The 16,167-nt window shown below is 52.3% G+C and overlaps 1 protein-coding gene across 1 annotated transcript in view; it reads left to right on the plus strand.

The window, feature by feature from the left end:
• The window catches only part of LOC135249890 (dachshund homolog 2-like), a 98,211-nt gene that overhangs the window by 38,857 nt on the left and 43,187 nt on the right, over nucleotides 1-16,167 (plus strand). The window lies entirely within an intron of this gene.

Genomic DNA, 16,167 nt, shown 5'->3' on the forward strand with positions numbered 1-16,167 from the left:
GTCTCTGTGTGTGTTTATGTCTGCCTGTGTGCGTTTTGTGTGTGTGTGTATGCCTGCCTGTATGTGTGTACATATGCCTGTGTGTGTGAGAGAGAGGAAGAGACAGAAAAAGAGAGGGTGAGAGAGAGAGAGAGTGCTTGTGTGTGTGTGCTAACTGGGACAGAGGTGGGGGCGAGGTGGGGGGGGGGACATTCTCTCACACACCTGGCGTAAATCGCAACCCAAAGGGGGCGGGTGACACCGCTGCCGCCCAGGCTGTGTGCGATTCTGGGGCCCAGGCCTCACACCGGACCCCCCACTCGCCTGGAAGGCCTCCCCAGGAGCGAGCCCTCTTCTCCTGCAGCGAGCAGCGGGGCTGACCTGGGGGTGGGTGGGTGGGATGGGGCGGGGGGGTTGTGGGTGGCCTCCCCCCCCCCCCCCCCTTCACCCGCATTCCGGCAAGGTGTTTGTTTAAAAGGGAATCAATTAAAGCGAAATCTCTGCGAAGGCCGGGCATTTGTTAGGAAAACAGAAAATGGCGGTCAGTGCCCGGGTTGTGCCGACGGTGCATCTTTCTGCCCTCTGTTCTGTTTTCTCTCTCTCCTCTCCTCTCTCTCTCTCCGTGAGAAAAAAAACGCTCATAATTGCTTTATGCAAAAAGCACAACGCCGTCCCCTCCTCTTTCAGTTCGGCCTTGTTTTCTTTTCATATATCGATTGTTTTCCCTCGGTACCGCCTTCTGGAAAAAAAAACACGCCCTCCTCCCTCACCCTTCGACATCTTCTTCATTTTTTAAAGTTAATCCGTGCTGTTTTTTTTTTTTTTTTTTAAGACGGAGACGACTTTGTAATCAGAAACTGGTCTGAAGCGAAGCTTGTTGTGGTTCAAAGGCAATAAGTTGTAAGTTACCATGGCGAGAGCTCATCTTTCAGGTTTGTCATTCCAATCTATCCAGCTGCTGTCCCTCTTCCCCCCAACATACACACACACACACACACACACACACACAGTTGTTTTGTTGCTCTGCACACTCTTAGTAAGTGTCTCTTATGTAGCTTAGCCAAATATCGGTTGGTAGCAGCTGTGTTTCAGTAGGCTTTTAACAGTCTAGTGTTGAATTACAATAGAATTAGTCACAAAAATCTCTCATAGCCGCACCGAACAGCTCTAACCTTTACTCTCAAATTTTTACTCTCTCTCTCTCTCTTCTCTCACTCTCTTTCCATTCCTCTGTTAAATTTCCCCTTCCTCTCTCCGTCCCTTGTTTGTCCATCACCTCTTCACTGGCTGCTGCGATCTGCGTGTGTCCTCTCTCTCTCCTTGCTCTCCCCCTCTCTTTTCTCGATCGCTCTCCCGTGACCTCTGTCTCCTCTCTCTTTCCTGCTCTCTTCCTCTTTTTTCTCGATTGCTCTCCTGCGATCTGCCGTGGCAGCAGCGGTGATGAGTAGAGCGTGCTTCGATCCCCCCGCGCTGCTGCTGGGAAGCTCTCCTCCGCCGCGGGTAGGGGAGAGAGGGAGGGAGAGAGAGAGAGGGAGAGGGAGGCAGAGAGAGAGGGGGAGGCAGAGAGGGAGAGGGAGGGAGAGAGGGAGGCAGAGAGAGAGAGAGGGGGAGAGAGGGAGAGGGAGAGGGAGGGAGGCAGAGAGAGAGAGAGGGAGAGAGAGAGAGAGGGAGGGAGGCAGAGAGAGAGAGGGAGAGGGAGGCAGAGAGAGAGAGAGGGAGAGGGAGGGAGGGAGGCAGAGAGGCAGAGAGGCCGGCTCAAACGATTTGTTAGGTTATTGACATTTAATTGGAAGCGCTTTTGCGCCGCTGCCTGAAAAAAAACAAAAAAAAACGCTGTTGGCTTGTTCTCCGGTCGCCATGGCAGCTAACAAGCACAGGAGCGCTCACTTTAGGCAGAGCGCACACGAGAGAGAGAGAGAGAGAGGGCTGAGAGAGAGGGAGAGGGAGAGAGAGAGAGAGAGAGAGAGAGAGAGAGAACAAGCCCAAGCAGACGGTTTTGCAGAAAGGAAGCCTGCTGGAAACTGCTTGGGAATGTCAGGGGTGAAATGCCAGTGCGTGTGTGTGTGTGTGTGTGTGTGCGTGGTGTGTGTGTGTGTGTGTGTGTGTGTCGTGTGGTGTGTGTGCACTCGTGTGTGTGTGTGTGTGCGTGGTGTGTGTGTGTGCACTCGTGTGTGTGTGTGCGTGGTGTGTGTGTGTGCACTCGTGTGTGTGTGTGTGTGTGCGTGGTGTGTGTGTGTGTGCTGTCGTGTGTGTGTGTGCGTGGTGTGTGTGTGTGCACTCGTGTGTGTGTGTGTGTGTGTGTGGTGTGTGTGTGTGTGCACTCGTGTGTGTGTGTGCGTACGTACATGTGCGTGTGCGTGCTTTTGAAATGAATAAAAGGGACGTGTTTTGCTCACACATTTGCCTTTTTTTGTCTTGACGAAATTCGAGCGAGTGGGCCGTCGCCCCCTGAAGCCGCACTTCCTGTCACGTCTTCGCCCCCGTCTCGTCTCGTCGACTAATTTGGCATTTAGAAAGTTCTTTAGGTTTTTTAACTTCTCGTGTTTTCAGGAACCGATCTGACCGCGGGCCTGAGAATACAGCGCATTCACTCCTCCTGACTGATCTGATTAACCGAGAGAGAGGGAGAGAGAGGGAGAGAGAGAGAGGGAGAGAGGGAGGGAGAGCGAGAGGGAGAGAGAGAGAGGGAGAGAGGGAGAGGGAGAGAGGGAGAGAGAGAGAGAGAAAGGCCTTTTAAGTGATGCGTGCAAAAAAGATCAAGCTAATGATAGATGTGTCATCTCGCTAATTGCTATGAAATTAAATTTTGCTGTAATTACTTCTGCCTTATTTTGTATTCAGCAATAATTTCATGCCTTTGCGCCCCCCCCCCCCCCCCCCCAAACTCTGTGTGTCTGCGGGAAGTCCTCGTCTGGCTCTGGTCAGAACAGAACACGCCTCCGTGTTCGCGGGCTGCTTCGCCGTGCTGAGACAGACACGTTCCCCCCCCCGTCCTCTTCCGTTCATCGCGTTCCCAGCATCCTTTGCTCTTGTTGGCGGAGGGAGAGTTCCAGCGCTGCGCCAGGCCTTCTTGCGATCGATCGATCGATCGATCCATCGCGCGGGATCGGCGTCGCGGCGTGCCGTTAAAAACACGCCCCGCACCTTCGCTGTGTGAGACCCGGGCGAAACATCTGCTCGCGGACAGACAGATGTGCGCGGGATGAGGATGGAGGGAAAGAGGGAGAGGCCCAGGGAAAGACGGAAGAGAGAGGGAGAGAGAGAGAGTAGGGGAACTCGGTGAAAGAGTGTAGTTCGAGCAGGACGTGTGGAGCTGGACCGAGACCTGGGGTGAATGATTAATTGTGCGGAACAGTGTCAGACAAACAGGAAGTGACATAACTATGGTCAACAGACTGTGCGAAAGAGTGAACCGTGGAGTGAGTTAGCGTTGGGGACAAAGAGCGGGAACTATGGGTCATCCTAAGCTGCTCGGGAAGGTCCGACTCACCTCACTGGCCTCTCTCTCTCTCTCTCTCTCTCTCTCCCCCTCTTCTCTCTTCCTCTCTTTCACTCTCTCTCTCTCTCTCTCTCTGTCTCCCCCTCTTCCTCTCTTTCACTCTCTTTCGCTCTCCCTCTCTCTGTGACTAACGAGGGACTGCAGTGAAAAGCACCGCGCAGCATCTCCAACTCGGGCCGGTCGGCTGTCTGGAACCCAACAGGAATTTTCATGTTTATTTTTATTTTCTTTTTTTTCTGAGTGTGTGTTTTTTTTTGCTTTGAGCCTGGGTCTTTGTCCTCTGTCGCTCCCCCCCACACCCCCCCCCCGCACAATATTCCACATTCTTTCACAGAAAAGCGAGGTGGCTCATTTCCTGATACCCTGCTTTTGTTTTTGAACCCTCAAAGGCGAGGGGAACGCGTGCATATTTATGAGCCGAACGGAGGAAGAGGAGCGGGGCGGCGGGCGTATGGTCCGCATTACGCCCTGACGGCCAAGCGCTTGCACGTGATTGGCCCGATCGATACGGAGAGGACGGCGGTATTTTGTTCGCCCCCCACCACCCCCCCATCCCCCCCGCCCCGGCTCGGCTCGGTGAATTAAGTTTCAAAACGGCATTGAGAAGCAAAAAGGCGAGACCTTCTAACGTTACGCCATATGTCCCCTTTAGCGTTCGGGAAAACAAAACACAAACGAAACAAAAAAAACAAAACAAAACAAAAAAACAAAACAAAACAAAACAAAACACTGCTGTAGCTGTGACATGTGACCTTTTCTGACCCGCCCCCCTGCCAGCTCCGCGCTTCTCCCTGCCAGCTCCGCGCTTCTCCCTGTCAGCTCCGCGCTTCTCCCTGCCACCTCCGCGCTTCTCCCTGCCACCTCCGCGCTTCTCCCTGCCAGCTCCGCGCTTCTCCCTGTCAGCTCCGCGCTTCTCCCTGCCACCTCCGCGCTTCTCCCTGCCACCTCCGCGCTTCTCCCTGCCAGCTCCGCGCTTCTCAATATTTCATGGGAGCCCCGTTAAAATATTCAGGACGTGTTCGGCGCGGGTTTCTGAGAAACACACCTGTTGCCGGCGGAGACGGCGGGTTGGGGGCGGCTGCCGCAGAGGATTGTGGGTAGTTTATTCCGGCTTGGATGGCCGGCCTTGGCGTTCCGCACGGTGGCGTTGCGCGGGTAGCCTTGCCCCGCGAGGTCCCGCCTCAGGCACCGGGCCTTCATGGGCGCACGTCTCTTCTGGTCTCTCGCCCGGGTTCCCGCACCCGCCCCGGGGATTCGCCCGAGCCGCCCGCTCGCTGGCTGGCCTGACCATGTGACCGCGGGTTGCCAGCGGTGGCGAATCGCGTGCATGTGTGTGAGGGAGGGGGGGGCTGGGGTGGCGCCGGCGGCCGAGGTGACCCAGCTGGTTTAACCTTGGCGGTAGCGTGTTCGGAAGCTGACAGGAAGTGGCTGTGCGTGGCGGGGGCAGCTGGCTGTGTGCACCTGCATGCACTTGCTGTCTGTCAGGGCCGGCCCCGGGGCCCCTAGGGGCCCGACGCTGCAGCTGTTCCCGACACGCCTGTGCCTTCTACTCGCCGTGTGTGTGTGTGTGTGTGTGTGTGTGTGTGTGTGTGTGGTGTGTGTGGTGTGTGTTTTGTGTGTGTGAGATGGTGAGATGGAGGCGTGTGGGTGTGTGTGGTGCGATGTGTGTGTGTGTGTGTGTGTTGTGTTGTGCGGTAGTGTGTTCGTGTGAGTTTGTGAGCGTGTGGGTATGCGTGTGTGAGTGCGCACATGTGTGTAAGTGTGTGTGTGTGTGTGTGTGTGTGTGTGAGAGAGTGTGTGTGTCAGTGCGTGTGTGTGTGTGTGTGTGTGTACTTTGTCTGTGGCGCAGCAGTGAGCAGAGGGCCGGTGTTCCTGCAGCTCGGGTCCTCAGTGTGCATGTGTGCTCCAGCCCCCTCCCTGCTCTGTGACCCCCTCCCTGCTCTGTGGCCCGCTCCCTCAGCTCCCAGGATGAATGGGGCCTTTTGTGTGACACAGTGCCTTCTCCGCTCGGCTCGCTTCTCTCTCTCTCCCTCTCCTCTCTTTCTCTCTCTCCTCTCTCTCTCCTCTCCCTTCTCTCTCTCTCTCTCTCTCTTCTCCTTCTCTCTCCTCATGCTCTGTAGCAATTTCTGTCTTCCCCTTCTCTGTCCCTTTCTTTAGCTCTTTCTCTCTAATGTTCAGTCTTTTAATTTAGCTGCTTTATTGGCGTGACATAATGTACAATACGCATTGCTAAACTTGTGTAGTTGCTTGAGCAATTATGCTGTCCTGACGGTTATAATACAATAACAAGAACAACAAACAACAGCGTGATTAACAATAACAATTAACAATGCAAATACTTTGAAGCAGCTGGAAGTAATGAAAATAATAACAGTAAAAGTCTGTTCCAAAGGGTTGGGACTCAATCCTGTTCCTCTCCATGGAGGATTTGGGCTTGTTGTTTCAGGAGGGTTTGGGAATATTGTGTGCTATTTTTTTGGGGTTTATATTTTCTTTTGGAAATGAAAAGTCTCTTTCAGTTTCTCACGGTTAATGAGGATGTTTCTCTGTCTGTCTGTCCTGTGTTTTTCTTTTCTTTTTTCTGTCTGTTTCTGTTCTCCTATTCCATCGTTCACTCTCTCTGTCTTGCTCTCTCAAATTCAGATGCAAAATGCTTCACTGACATGACTTATTTTGAAATACATATTGCCAAAGTGTTATAATCCATCAGGATAATAACAACGATAAAATTAATAACAACAATAATTCTTAAGATTAAAATATAACATATATGAAATGTATACTAGTAATAGTAGTAATAGCAATAGTAATACTACAACTAATAATAGTTATAATACTGTAAATTAATAAATAATGTAAATATATGTTGTATAATTAAAACAGATGTATATTCATTTGGGAGGAGTTATGTCTGTGGCAACTACATATTTATACAGAAACTTATCTCTCCAAGGAGGATTTGTAATAGCTGGGTCACCAGTAGGGTGGAGAAGTTTGGGTGTGTTGTTTTGAAATTTTGCAAAAAGTTGTTCTCTAATTTCTTCATATTTATCGCATTGGGTGGGAAAGTGCAGCTCTGTTTCTCTTTGTTTCTGGTTATAGTGGGAGCTTTCTCTGTCTCTGTGTGTCTCTCTCTCTTTCTCTCTCTTTCCTTCTCTCTCTCTCTCTCTCAAATGTCTCTACCTCTGAGTGTACAGTGACTTATTGTCAGACCCAGTCTTGTCTTGTAGTGGTGGAGGAGGAGGAGGAGGAGGAGAAGGAAAAATACAATACCCTCACCCCCCCCCCCCCCCCCCCCAGACCCCCACACCCCACCCCCCAGGGCTGTAGTGCACTGAGCTCATCTGTGTTTGGGGAGCATTTGAAAAAGAAAAAGAAAGAAAGAAAAAAAGAAAGATCCAATCAATATCAGGGTGCTCCCTCAGGACCAGCCTATGACATCATCCCAGTCGTGTCACATGACTCCCCGTCCATCTGCGGGCAGGCACCTGCGATGGAGCAGCGAATATGTGGAGTGGGAAAGAGACACAAAGAGGCATACATCACGCCTTCTCTATCTGATGTGTGTGTGTGTGTGTGTGTGTTTGCCTTCATTACAGCCGAGTCTGGTTTCATAGAGCCAGCAGGCAGCCGGGTGACGTGATTGGCTGTTGGGCAGGTCCAGGTGATTTGCATGGGTTTGAATGTGACGATTAAACCACATGCTTTTTGTTTCTTTTCTGTAATGGCTGTAGTTTGACTGGGGATGAAGGAGTGAGATGTGAAGCGCTGCGTGTCAGAGCTCTGCCTGTCTGCCTGAGTTGTTCTTGAGCCTGGTTCCTTCCGAGGTTTCTTCCCATCTGCCACAGGGAGTTTTTCCTTCCACTGTTGCTTTAGGCTTGCTCCTGTGGGGGTTGAGGTCAGGGTTGTCTGTGAAGCGTATTGTAACTGTTTGTGAAATAAATTTTGATTGATTGATTCTGTTCAGTTTATAATATACCTTTAATGGGACCTAACGAGAGGGGGGTTGGGGTGGGAGCTGTGTGTGTTGGGGTTGTGTGGTGTGTGTGTGTGCATGTGTGAGTGTGTGTGTATGTGTGTGTGAGTGTGTGTGTGTGTGTGCGTGTGTGAGCAGACAGTAATGTGCGTGTGCAGAGGTGGCCCATCTGTCCGCTCAGAGTAGGTGGTGTGGGATCAGAGCCAGCGCTGCGTCTGATGCAGACCCACCAGCAGACAATAGACAAGCACCTGACACACTGAAGTGCACTGAGCCTTTAACCCCTAGGTGCTAATATTGTCTCGGTTATTGTGGAAGAGGGGAAGGCAGCATAGGGGAAGAGAGGAGAGAAGAGAGAGAGGAGGGAGAGAGAGGACAGAGAGGGGAAGGGGTTTATTGAGAGGACAGAATGATTTATTTTATTTCTCCTGATTAATAATTATCAGTTAAGCAGCTGATTAACATATTTACAATTAGGCCAGAAATTGGAAGTTATTAAACCTTCTCTGTATATAAGCAAGCATCCAATCAAGTATTTAACCAAGTCATTCCAGGATTAATTGGGATGGAGAGCCCGGTGGTAGGGGAAAGAGGATGGCAACTGTCATTTTGTAGGACAGCGACATACACAACAACCTCACCAGTCTTCCACACTTCACACTCATCACACACCACACCACCCACGCACACAACCACACACCTCATCACACAGATCACCACGCACCTGCCACACACACACATCACACAGACATTCACCAACACACTGTGCACATGACACACACACTCACACTACACACACACAGACACTCACTCACTCAACCACAAGCACACACGACACACCAAGACATCACTCACACACACATATAAGCACCACACTCACACAGGACAACAACCTCACTATCCACACACACACAGACACTCACTCACACACTCACATACACACACACTCACACCACACACACACAGACACCACTCACACACTCACATCACACACACCACACTCACACACACACACACACACACACACAGACACTCACCACCACACGCACACACACACACACACACACTCACACACACACACACACAGACACTCACTCACACACACACACACACACACGCACACACACTCACACTCACACACACACACACCAGACTGTCAGTGAGTGAGGGCATGCCTGTTGCCTTGTGCCCCAGCCTGGTGATCCTGCTTTCTAATCAGCCGTCCCAAACCGGGGGGAGAGCTTCGGAGCATTTCTAACGAGCGCTTCCCCAAGACCCCCCCCCCCGCCCCCCCCCCCAGGGGGACGCTGTGTCAAAGTGGCCTGAGAACTGAGCCAATCACAGGGAAATTGATCAGGTGTAGGTCACTATGGTAACCTGAAGAAAGGAAGGGAAGGAGGAGGGGGGAGGGGGAGAGGAGGGGGAGAGGGAGAGGATGGGGAGGGGAGGGAGGAGAGGGGCGGTGGGTAGCGGTTGTGATGGCCGGGGCGTTTGTTTGTTGTCTGTTGGAGATTTGGGAGCTTATCTGTGACATGTGTGCACAGTTTGCCGGGCTCTGAGAGCCTGTGTGTGGGGCTAAGTCTCACATGCTAACGGAGAATACTGCATCTATGGGGGGGGGGGGGTGGGGGTGGGGGGGGGGGGCTCGGTCCCTGTCACCGGCTGTGCCTTGTGCTTCTCTGGGGTTGGGGGTCAGTGCAAACAGCTGGCAGTGCTGCGTGTGCTAGCTAGCATCCCCTGAGAATGTTTGTGTGTGTTTGCATGTGGGCAAATTAGCATGGATGTCACAAAAACATGTGTCTGGTGATGCAGAGAGGGGTTTGCGGGGGGGGGGGGGGGGCGTTGTGTCAGGAGGGTCTCCCCCCCCACCCCCACCCCCAGGACCCTTGTGTCTCCCAAACCGGGCTGCAGATGTTTTTTTTACAAGGCCTGGTTTCAGGAGGATAAATGACTTGGATGAAAGGAGTCAGAATCAATATACAGATGATGCAGAGGGACTGGGGGGAGGGGGTGATGGGGGGGGGTAAGAGACAGTCACTTTGACCCCCCTCCACACCCCACCAGCCCCGCTTCTGCTCCTAATCCCCTGCCCAACCCTGACCGTGACCCTGCCCCACACCCCCCGCGCAGTGTAAAATAACCTCTGGAGTTATGAGCTGTCTCTCCTGATGACACGGCATAGCATCAGTGTGGTGCTTTTGAGGGGAGCTGGGGTACTGGCTGGGTGTGTGGGGGGAGCGTGTGTGGCAGTTTGGATGTATTTGAGTGGGTGGGGGGGGGGTGTGTGTGATGGTCTGGAGTTGGGATGTATTTGAGTCGGTGGCGGGGTGGGGGTGTGTGTGTGATGGTCTTGGAGTTGGGATGTATTTGAGTGGGGTGGGGGAGGGGGTGTGTGTGTGATGGTCTTGGAGTTGGGATGTATTTGAGTGGGGTGGGGGGAGGGGAGGGTGTGTGTGATGGTCCCAGTGTTGGGATGGAGGGAGTTGGGGGGGGAGGGGGGGTGAGGGGGGGGGTCTCCCGGCTGTGCATCGATCCCACAGCCCTCCAGAGGTCAGGCGCAGCTGCAGAAGTGACAGACACAAGGCAGGCGCTGTCATGTTCATTACATCACCGCTGTGCTGTCGTCAAAAGACACACACCACAGCTTTTATCTTTCCCTACGCCGAGCGTGAGCGTCACATTTTCAGCGCTCTCTCGGTCAAGAAGTGGCACCTCTCAAAGTGACCGTAAATGTGGATACGCAGCAAGATCCTCAGTGTTAAATCTACTCTGGTGCAGACGATCCCTCGTCAATTCTCACTTAAACTCAGTGACAGCTCAGTTAGCACTGAAACGCTTTACTGTGTAAAACAGGAGGAATGTAAAGATAATATTTACTATATTTTTGAGTTTGGGACCAGCACAAACGCACCCTAGTCCTACATTTACCTGTTCCCCGAGATATTTCCCATGTTTAAAGGGGATTGGGGAGCGGCATATTATTTCAATAAAAGGATGTCCTGCCCCCAGTGCTGACGGACAGTAATCCTCTTGGAGGTGCTGGGGGGGGGGCAGTTGTTGCCATTAGACTCGTCCCCCCCCCCCCGCCCCATGAACGCGCAGCCAGACAGCTTGATAATGTCAGCACATTTAATCCCACAGCTGCACACGCTGCTCGCCGAGCCGCGCCATTGTCTGAGGCCCCAACCTGCAATTTTCCATGTCAGATAGAATCGCTCCCCCCCCCCCCCCCATCCTCCAGAGAGGGCGATCTGGGGGGTGGGGAGAGGAGAGGAGAGGAGAGGGAGAGAGGGGTGGGGGGTTCCGCTGTCAGACCCGCACGCGCTTCCTGGTTCCTAAACGCCAAAATTAGGGGATTCGGATCTGATGTGAGAGTCAGACCTTTGAAAAAAAAATGACTTTGGCTACTGCTGAGCTGTGCGGTGGTTTAAGGGAAGTACAGTGCAGTACAGTGCTGCTAAAATGCCGTTATATTCCATTAGTACTGCACATGAAGGAGGGAAACAGCGTTACAACTACAGTAATAGCTGCAATTAATTAAATACAAGCGTGTCCAAAACATTGCATAATAGTGCAGTGATGCTGCAGTAGTTACAGTTATATCGACTATAGTTGAACCGCGGTTTTTTTTTTTGTGAGGGGAAGGATGGGAGGAGCGAAGGAAAGAGGGAGTAATGGAGGGAGGTGGGGCAGTTTTGGGAGCCTCGCGGGGTCTCGGTTCTTCCCGTCCAAACCACGGCCTTGGAGACTCCCCTGCCCCCCTCCCCAGTTTGTGATCTTTGTTGGGGGGCCCGCCACCGCCAACCTTGGCCTTTGGATCCGCCCCCCTCTGCTCTAACGTTCCGCCCGGTGTTGCATCACCGTGGTAACCCTCTCCCCAGAGGCCTGAGGGACGGGGGCGAAGGGGCAGAGAGACAATGAAGGAAATGAGAGATGAGGGAGGGCAAATGGAGGGAGGGAGCGAGGGAGGGAGGGAGGGATGGAGGGGTGAGGGGTGGAGGGACGGACGGGGAGATGGGCGGCGGTAGAAATAAAGGGAGAAAGAACAGAGGGAGGGAGAGATAGAGAGGGAGAGAGAGAGCGGGGAAAGCCCGTTTGTGTACAGTGGCAGAGATGGAAGGATGAAAGGGGAGGGAGGTGCTGAGCGGGGCTTTCAGTGGGAGATGAAAGGAGCGGTGTGTGTGTGTGTGTGTGTGTGTGTGTGGCGGGAGAGAGGGAGAGAGAGAGAGAGAGGCTGCGCAGGTCTGCACACGTCTGTGGGGCGGTACAGGGTCAAACAGAGTTTAGAGAGAGACTGCTGGAGGGGGAGCCCCATACCACACACAGAGGGGTTACAGACACGCACACATACACACACACACACACACACACACACACCACGCACATACACACACACGCACACTCAAACATACTCACACACACACACATACACACACACTCACACTCACACTCACACTCACACACACATACACACACACTCCAAAGATTAAAAGAGGCGCAATCTGAAAAGTGCAACTCTTATTAATAGGAAAAAAAGCGATGTGGACAGAAAGAAGGATAAACAGATAGAAAGAGCGACAGACTGGTGAAAGAGTGTGGGGGGGCTTCGTCCAATGCCATCGGTGAGTCTGAGGTGCTGGTGCAGGGCCTGGGGGGGTCACTGACGGTGGGGGGGGCCACTTTAGCTGAGAGCTGGGCGGGGTCAGTCGCTGACATCACGGGGAGAGCCCGTTCCCCTTCTCCTCTTCCGAAACGCAGGCCACACCCCCTCCGCCCGGGGTCCCGCCGACAGACGGATCGTTTTTAATACGTCCGTTCCGTCATCCCTCCATCTTATAAACGCATCCACCCCCCTCCCCCCCTCCACCCTTCCCCCTTTTCCTTTCAGTAAAACCGAACACGGGGTTCTCTCAGAACGTTAGCGCTCTCGCGCGGCGGGCGTTTCGTGCGTCCCGCGTCACGCTTCGCTGTCACGGCGCCCCGTGCGCCGGCCGCGGAGGTCGAGGCCAGGTGAGGGCCCGGCGAGTTCCTGTCGCCGTGGACACGCTCGCCATGGGCCCCCAACTGCCCCCTGGGAAATCGGTTACGGTGGACGGACCGCGCGTTCCGTAACAAACGCGCGCTAAGAAGGTTCTCAAGGGTCGCGCTCTGAGAAACGATACACCGTGCTTCTGAAAACAACACCTTCCCAGAATGCACCGGTTACGCGTACTCATTTTGAAAACCGTTCCCCGTTGTCCGTCTGTGCCTGGAACGGGCAGGTAGACACCGCAGGCGTACCGTATGTCTCTAGTTTAGGATCTGGACTCTAATTTAGGGAGGAGGAGAGAGGGGTGTTCAGATGCTATCGTTGGTTTCGGGGGTAAAAAGAAAAGAAAGAAAAAAAAAGAAGGCACCCTCGCGTCCGTTAGAGGATAAGCGTTAAAAATGCATGGGCTCATGAATAATTAATCAGGCACGCAGGAGCAGGTCCGCGGGCATTCCGCCGGACGGAGGGTGTGCTTTGAAGTCTTCCTCCAACGCGTGCAAGGTGGTCTTCCTCCCCCCCGCGTCTGCGCTGGCCGGTCTGAGCGCGCTCACAGCTGGGCCCCCCCGGTCCGCAGGCCTTGATCGCGGCACGTCCTCCTCTGGTCCGTGCTGCGGGGGCTCGAGTGGATTTTACCCCCCCCCATCCCCCCTCCCCCCCCCCACCCGCGATAATGGCACACGCTCTTATTTGAGCGTATGCTACTGTATAAATTTAGGGGGATGCCTCTCACCTGTGCAATCCCCCCCCCCCCCGCTGCCGCCAATGTGGTAGCGGATGAAGAGAGGAGGCTAAGCCCTCTCCACTGTGCCGGGGTGGGGGGGATGGAGGGGGGGGCAGTCAAACTGAGAAAATGAACATATGGCCAAGGGCTCACCCTGAGTGTCAGAACACTGCAAGCCTCCCTCTCTCTTTCTGTCTCTCTTTTGCTTTTCATCCCTTCTTCCTTTTCTCTATCTTTTGCTCTTCTTATTTTTTCCCTTCCTGTCCCGTAGTTTCCCTTTCTCCTGCTCAAAATTATCTTTTATTTCCCACCTTCTCTTTCTTTCTCCCACCTTTTACTCCCTGTTTCCCACCCCCCCTTCTCTCTCTCTCTCTCTCTCTCCATCTTCTTCTCTCTCTCGGCACACGGACAGCCGGCACTCCCTGGGAGCTGCCAGGTTTCCGGAGAGGAGTAAGTGATGAATTGTTTGCCGTATGCAGATGTGAGCGTATGAATGCATTAATCTCCTGATTGTGCTGTCTTAATTCACAAGCTCTCCTTCTACGAACGCGGGAATAGATTTTAATTAAAATATCTCCAAAGATCTCTCCTTGGCGTTTTGTTTTTTCTTTTTGATGTTCTTGTGTTTTTTTGTATTTTGGCTGTTAAATTTCCATCCTGACAAATGAACAACAACAGCCCCCCCCCCCCTCACCACCACTGCCACTGCCACTGTTTGGGTCACATGGTAACAAGCCCCTGCCTGCCACCTGCCCCCTCCTTATGCAAGCTGTGAAGCATGATGGGGGATTCTGGTGTCCTTTGAGAGCTGATTCAGGATGAGCTACCCCAGCCGTGCCTCAGTGCTGCACACGAGTACTGTGCGTACCGACCCAGAGTCACGTCCGGGTGACCAGCACGCTGCCAGATCATCAGCTGGGTGGGCGGACCTTTCACTGAACAGGGGAACACCAGCCGGCCAATGAGCCGGTGCTTCAAGAGGGAACAGCAGGGTTTTTTTTTTGTTTTTTTTTTACTTTTTCTTTTTGTCCCACCCCCCACCCCCCACCCGCTTCAGCGTAAATATTTTATGAGAAGTGTTGTCTAAGAACGTTGACATTGCGTTTTGGGAAAGTTGCAGAACATGCGGAGAAGGTTAGCGTTTCGGGGGGGGGGGGGGGGCTTGGGGGTGGTTGGTGGCCGTTGGCCGAGGCTGGGGAGGTGGGGGGGCGTGGGGGGTGGGGGGAGAGTGATTAGCCGGGGTGCGCGCACTGACAGGTGCCGAGTGGAACGCGCGGTAAAGTGTGAATGACTTTGCACCGCCATCTGTTCCCGCTGCTTATGAAAGGGGGGGGGGGAGGATGGGAAGGAAGAGAGCCCCCCCCCCACCCTCTCCTCAGTGTTGCCATGGTGAAGCTAGCATATAGGGGTGTGGTGATCACGCGAAGGAATCATTCATGATCGCTACTGTGGCAGTTATTTGGAGGGGGGGGCGGGGCGGTCCGGGGGGGGGGGGGGCAGGAATACCTGCATCAGCAGGTGGGAACTTTGAAGAGAAGAAACTCCCCAGGCTGCTCTCTGAAATATTTAGTGCTGTACGGTTCTTATCCCTTATTATCTAACCATAATTATATTGTCTGCTGTATTATGTTTTGATATTATGTAAATGCCTTGATAGAAATGGAAACAGAGGTAGTCTGATAGGTGTACGAAAAAAAATTCAGTTGTTTAAAAATGGATGAGATGTACTGCACGTCTTGTGACAGGTATATGTAATCTACATGCCTCTGCAAATATTTACTGCAGAGATCTACTTAAAGAGCTGGTACATAGATTGATGTATACTGTATACACAGAGAGATAGTCTGACAACCTGTGTGAAGTCTTTGCTTGCTTTGATTTTAAAAAGCTTTTTTGATAGTTCATTTTCAGATGGCATCAAGCTCCAAGTCAGCTTGTCAGAGTGAAAGTCTCAATTTGTGCACTGTAAGTCTAAAACTTATGCCTCTAATTATTTTGAGTCTTAACCTGTAACTCCATACGACTTAACCTATAGGTCTGTTATCTCTTAACCCATAGCTTTATGTCTTTATGTTTTACCTTGTGGCTTAGTGAGTCGAACTCATAATTCATGAAGTGACATTCCATAACTTTTTATTTGTGATTCTGTACTTCTTAATTCCGGTTAACTCTTGGGCTGGGGGGTCGGGGTATAACCAGAAATGCTTTGAGGTGCAGTCCTGCACGACTTGCGCCAAAATGGCTGCCATTTTACGGCAGTCTGTAGCATTTCCCGCCCTGCCAGGTGCTTGAACTGTCAGGTAATCTGAACGATTGCCCAGTAATCTTCTTCCTGAATGGCCTGGGGGGAAGCTGAGTGTGAAAAGAACCTTCGCTTTGTAGTGCTAGAGCAACCTGTGCACTGTTGAGATGAGGCTAAGCTGTTGTACCAAATCTGTGAATTTACGAATTACTTTTTTCCTTTTTTTTTTTTCCTTTGAAATCCTCAAATGTTGCTCTGCGTTATTGAAAGTGTAACCATATAATTTGTTCGTGACAGATGTTTTAATTTATCACAGACATTGGATTTTTTTTTCTGAAGTGCTTGATATCATAGTTCTTATAAGCACTGGAAGAAAGGATGAGTGTCCATTACCATGCTCAGTCTGGTTTGAAGCAGTGCAGTGACTCTGTCCATTTGGGGCCTGTTCACATCTGTGCTGTACTGTATGTGTGATGCGCGATAATTTTGACTGGTCTTGTTTACCCTCTTTCCCCTGGGTGTGTGAAGTGTGAATGAACAGGTGTGTGTGTGTGTGTGTGTGTGAGTGTGTGTTCCTACAGAAGTACTGCAGTGAAGGTGTTACTGAGTACACCCACACACACACGTACACACACATACACACGCACACACACACACACACACTGACACACACACACACGACACAGACACACACACACACACACACACACACACATACACA

The sequence above is a fragment of the Anguilla rostrata genome, chromosome 3 (assembly GCF_018555375.3).
Source record: "Anguilla rostrata isolate EN2019 chromosome 3, ASM1855537v3, whole genome shotgun sequence".
Classification (NCBI taxonomy): Eukaryota; Metazoa; Chordata; class Actinopteri; order Anguilliformes; family Anguillidae; genus Anguilla; species Anguilla rostrata.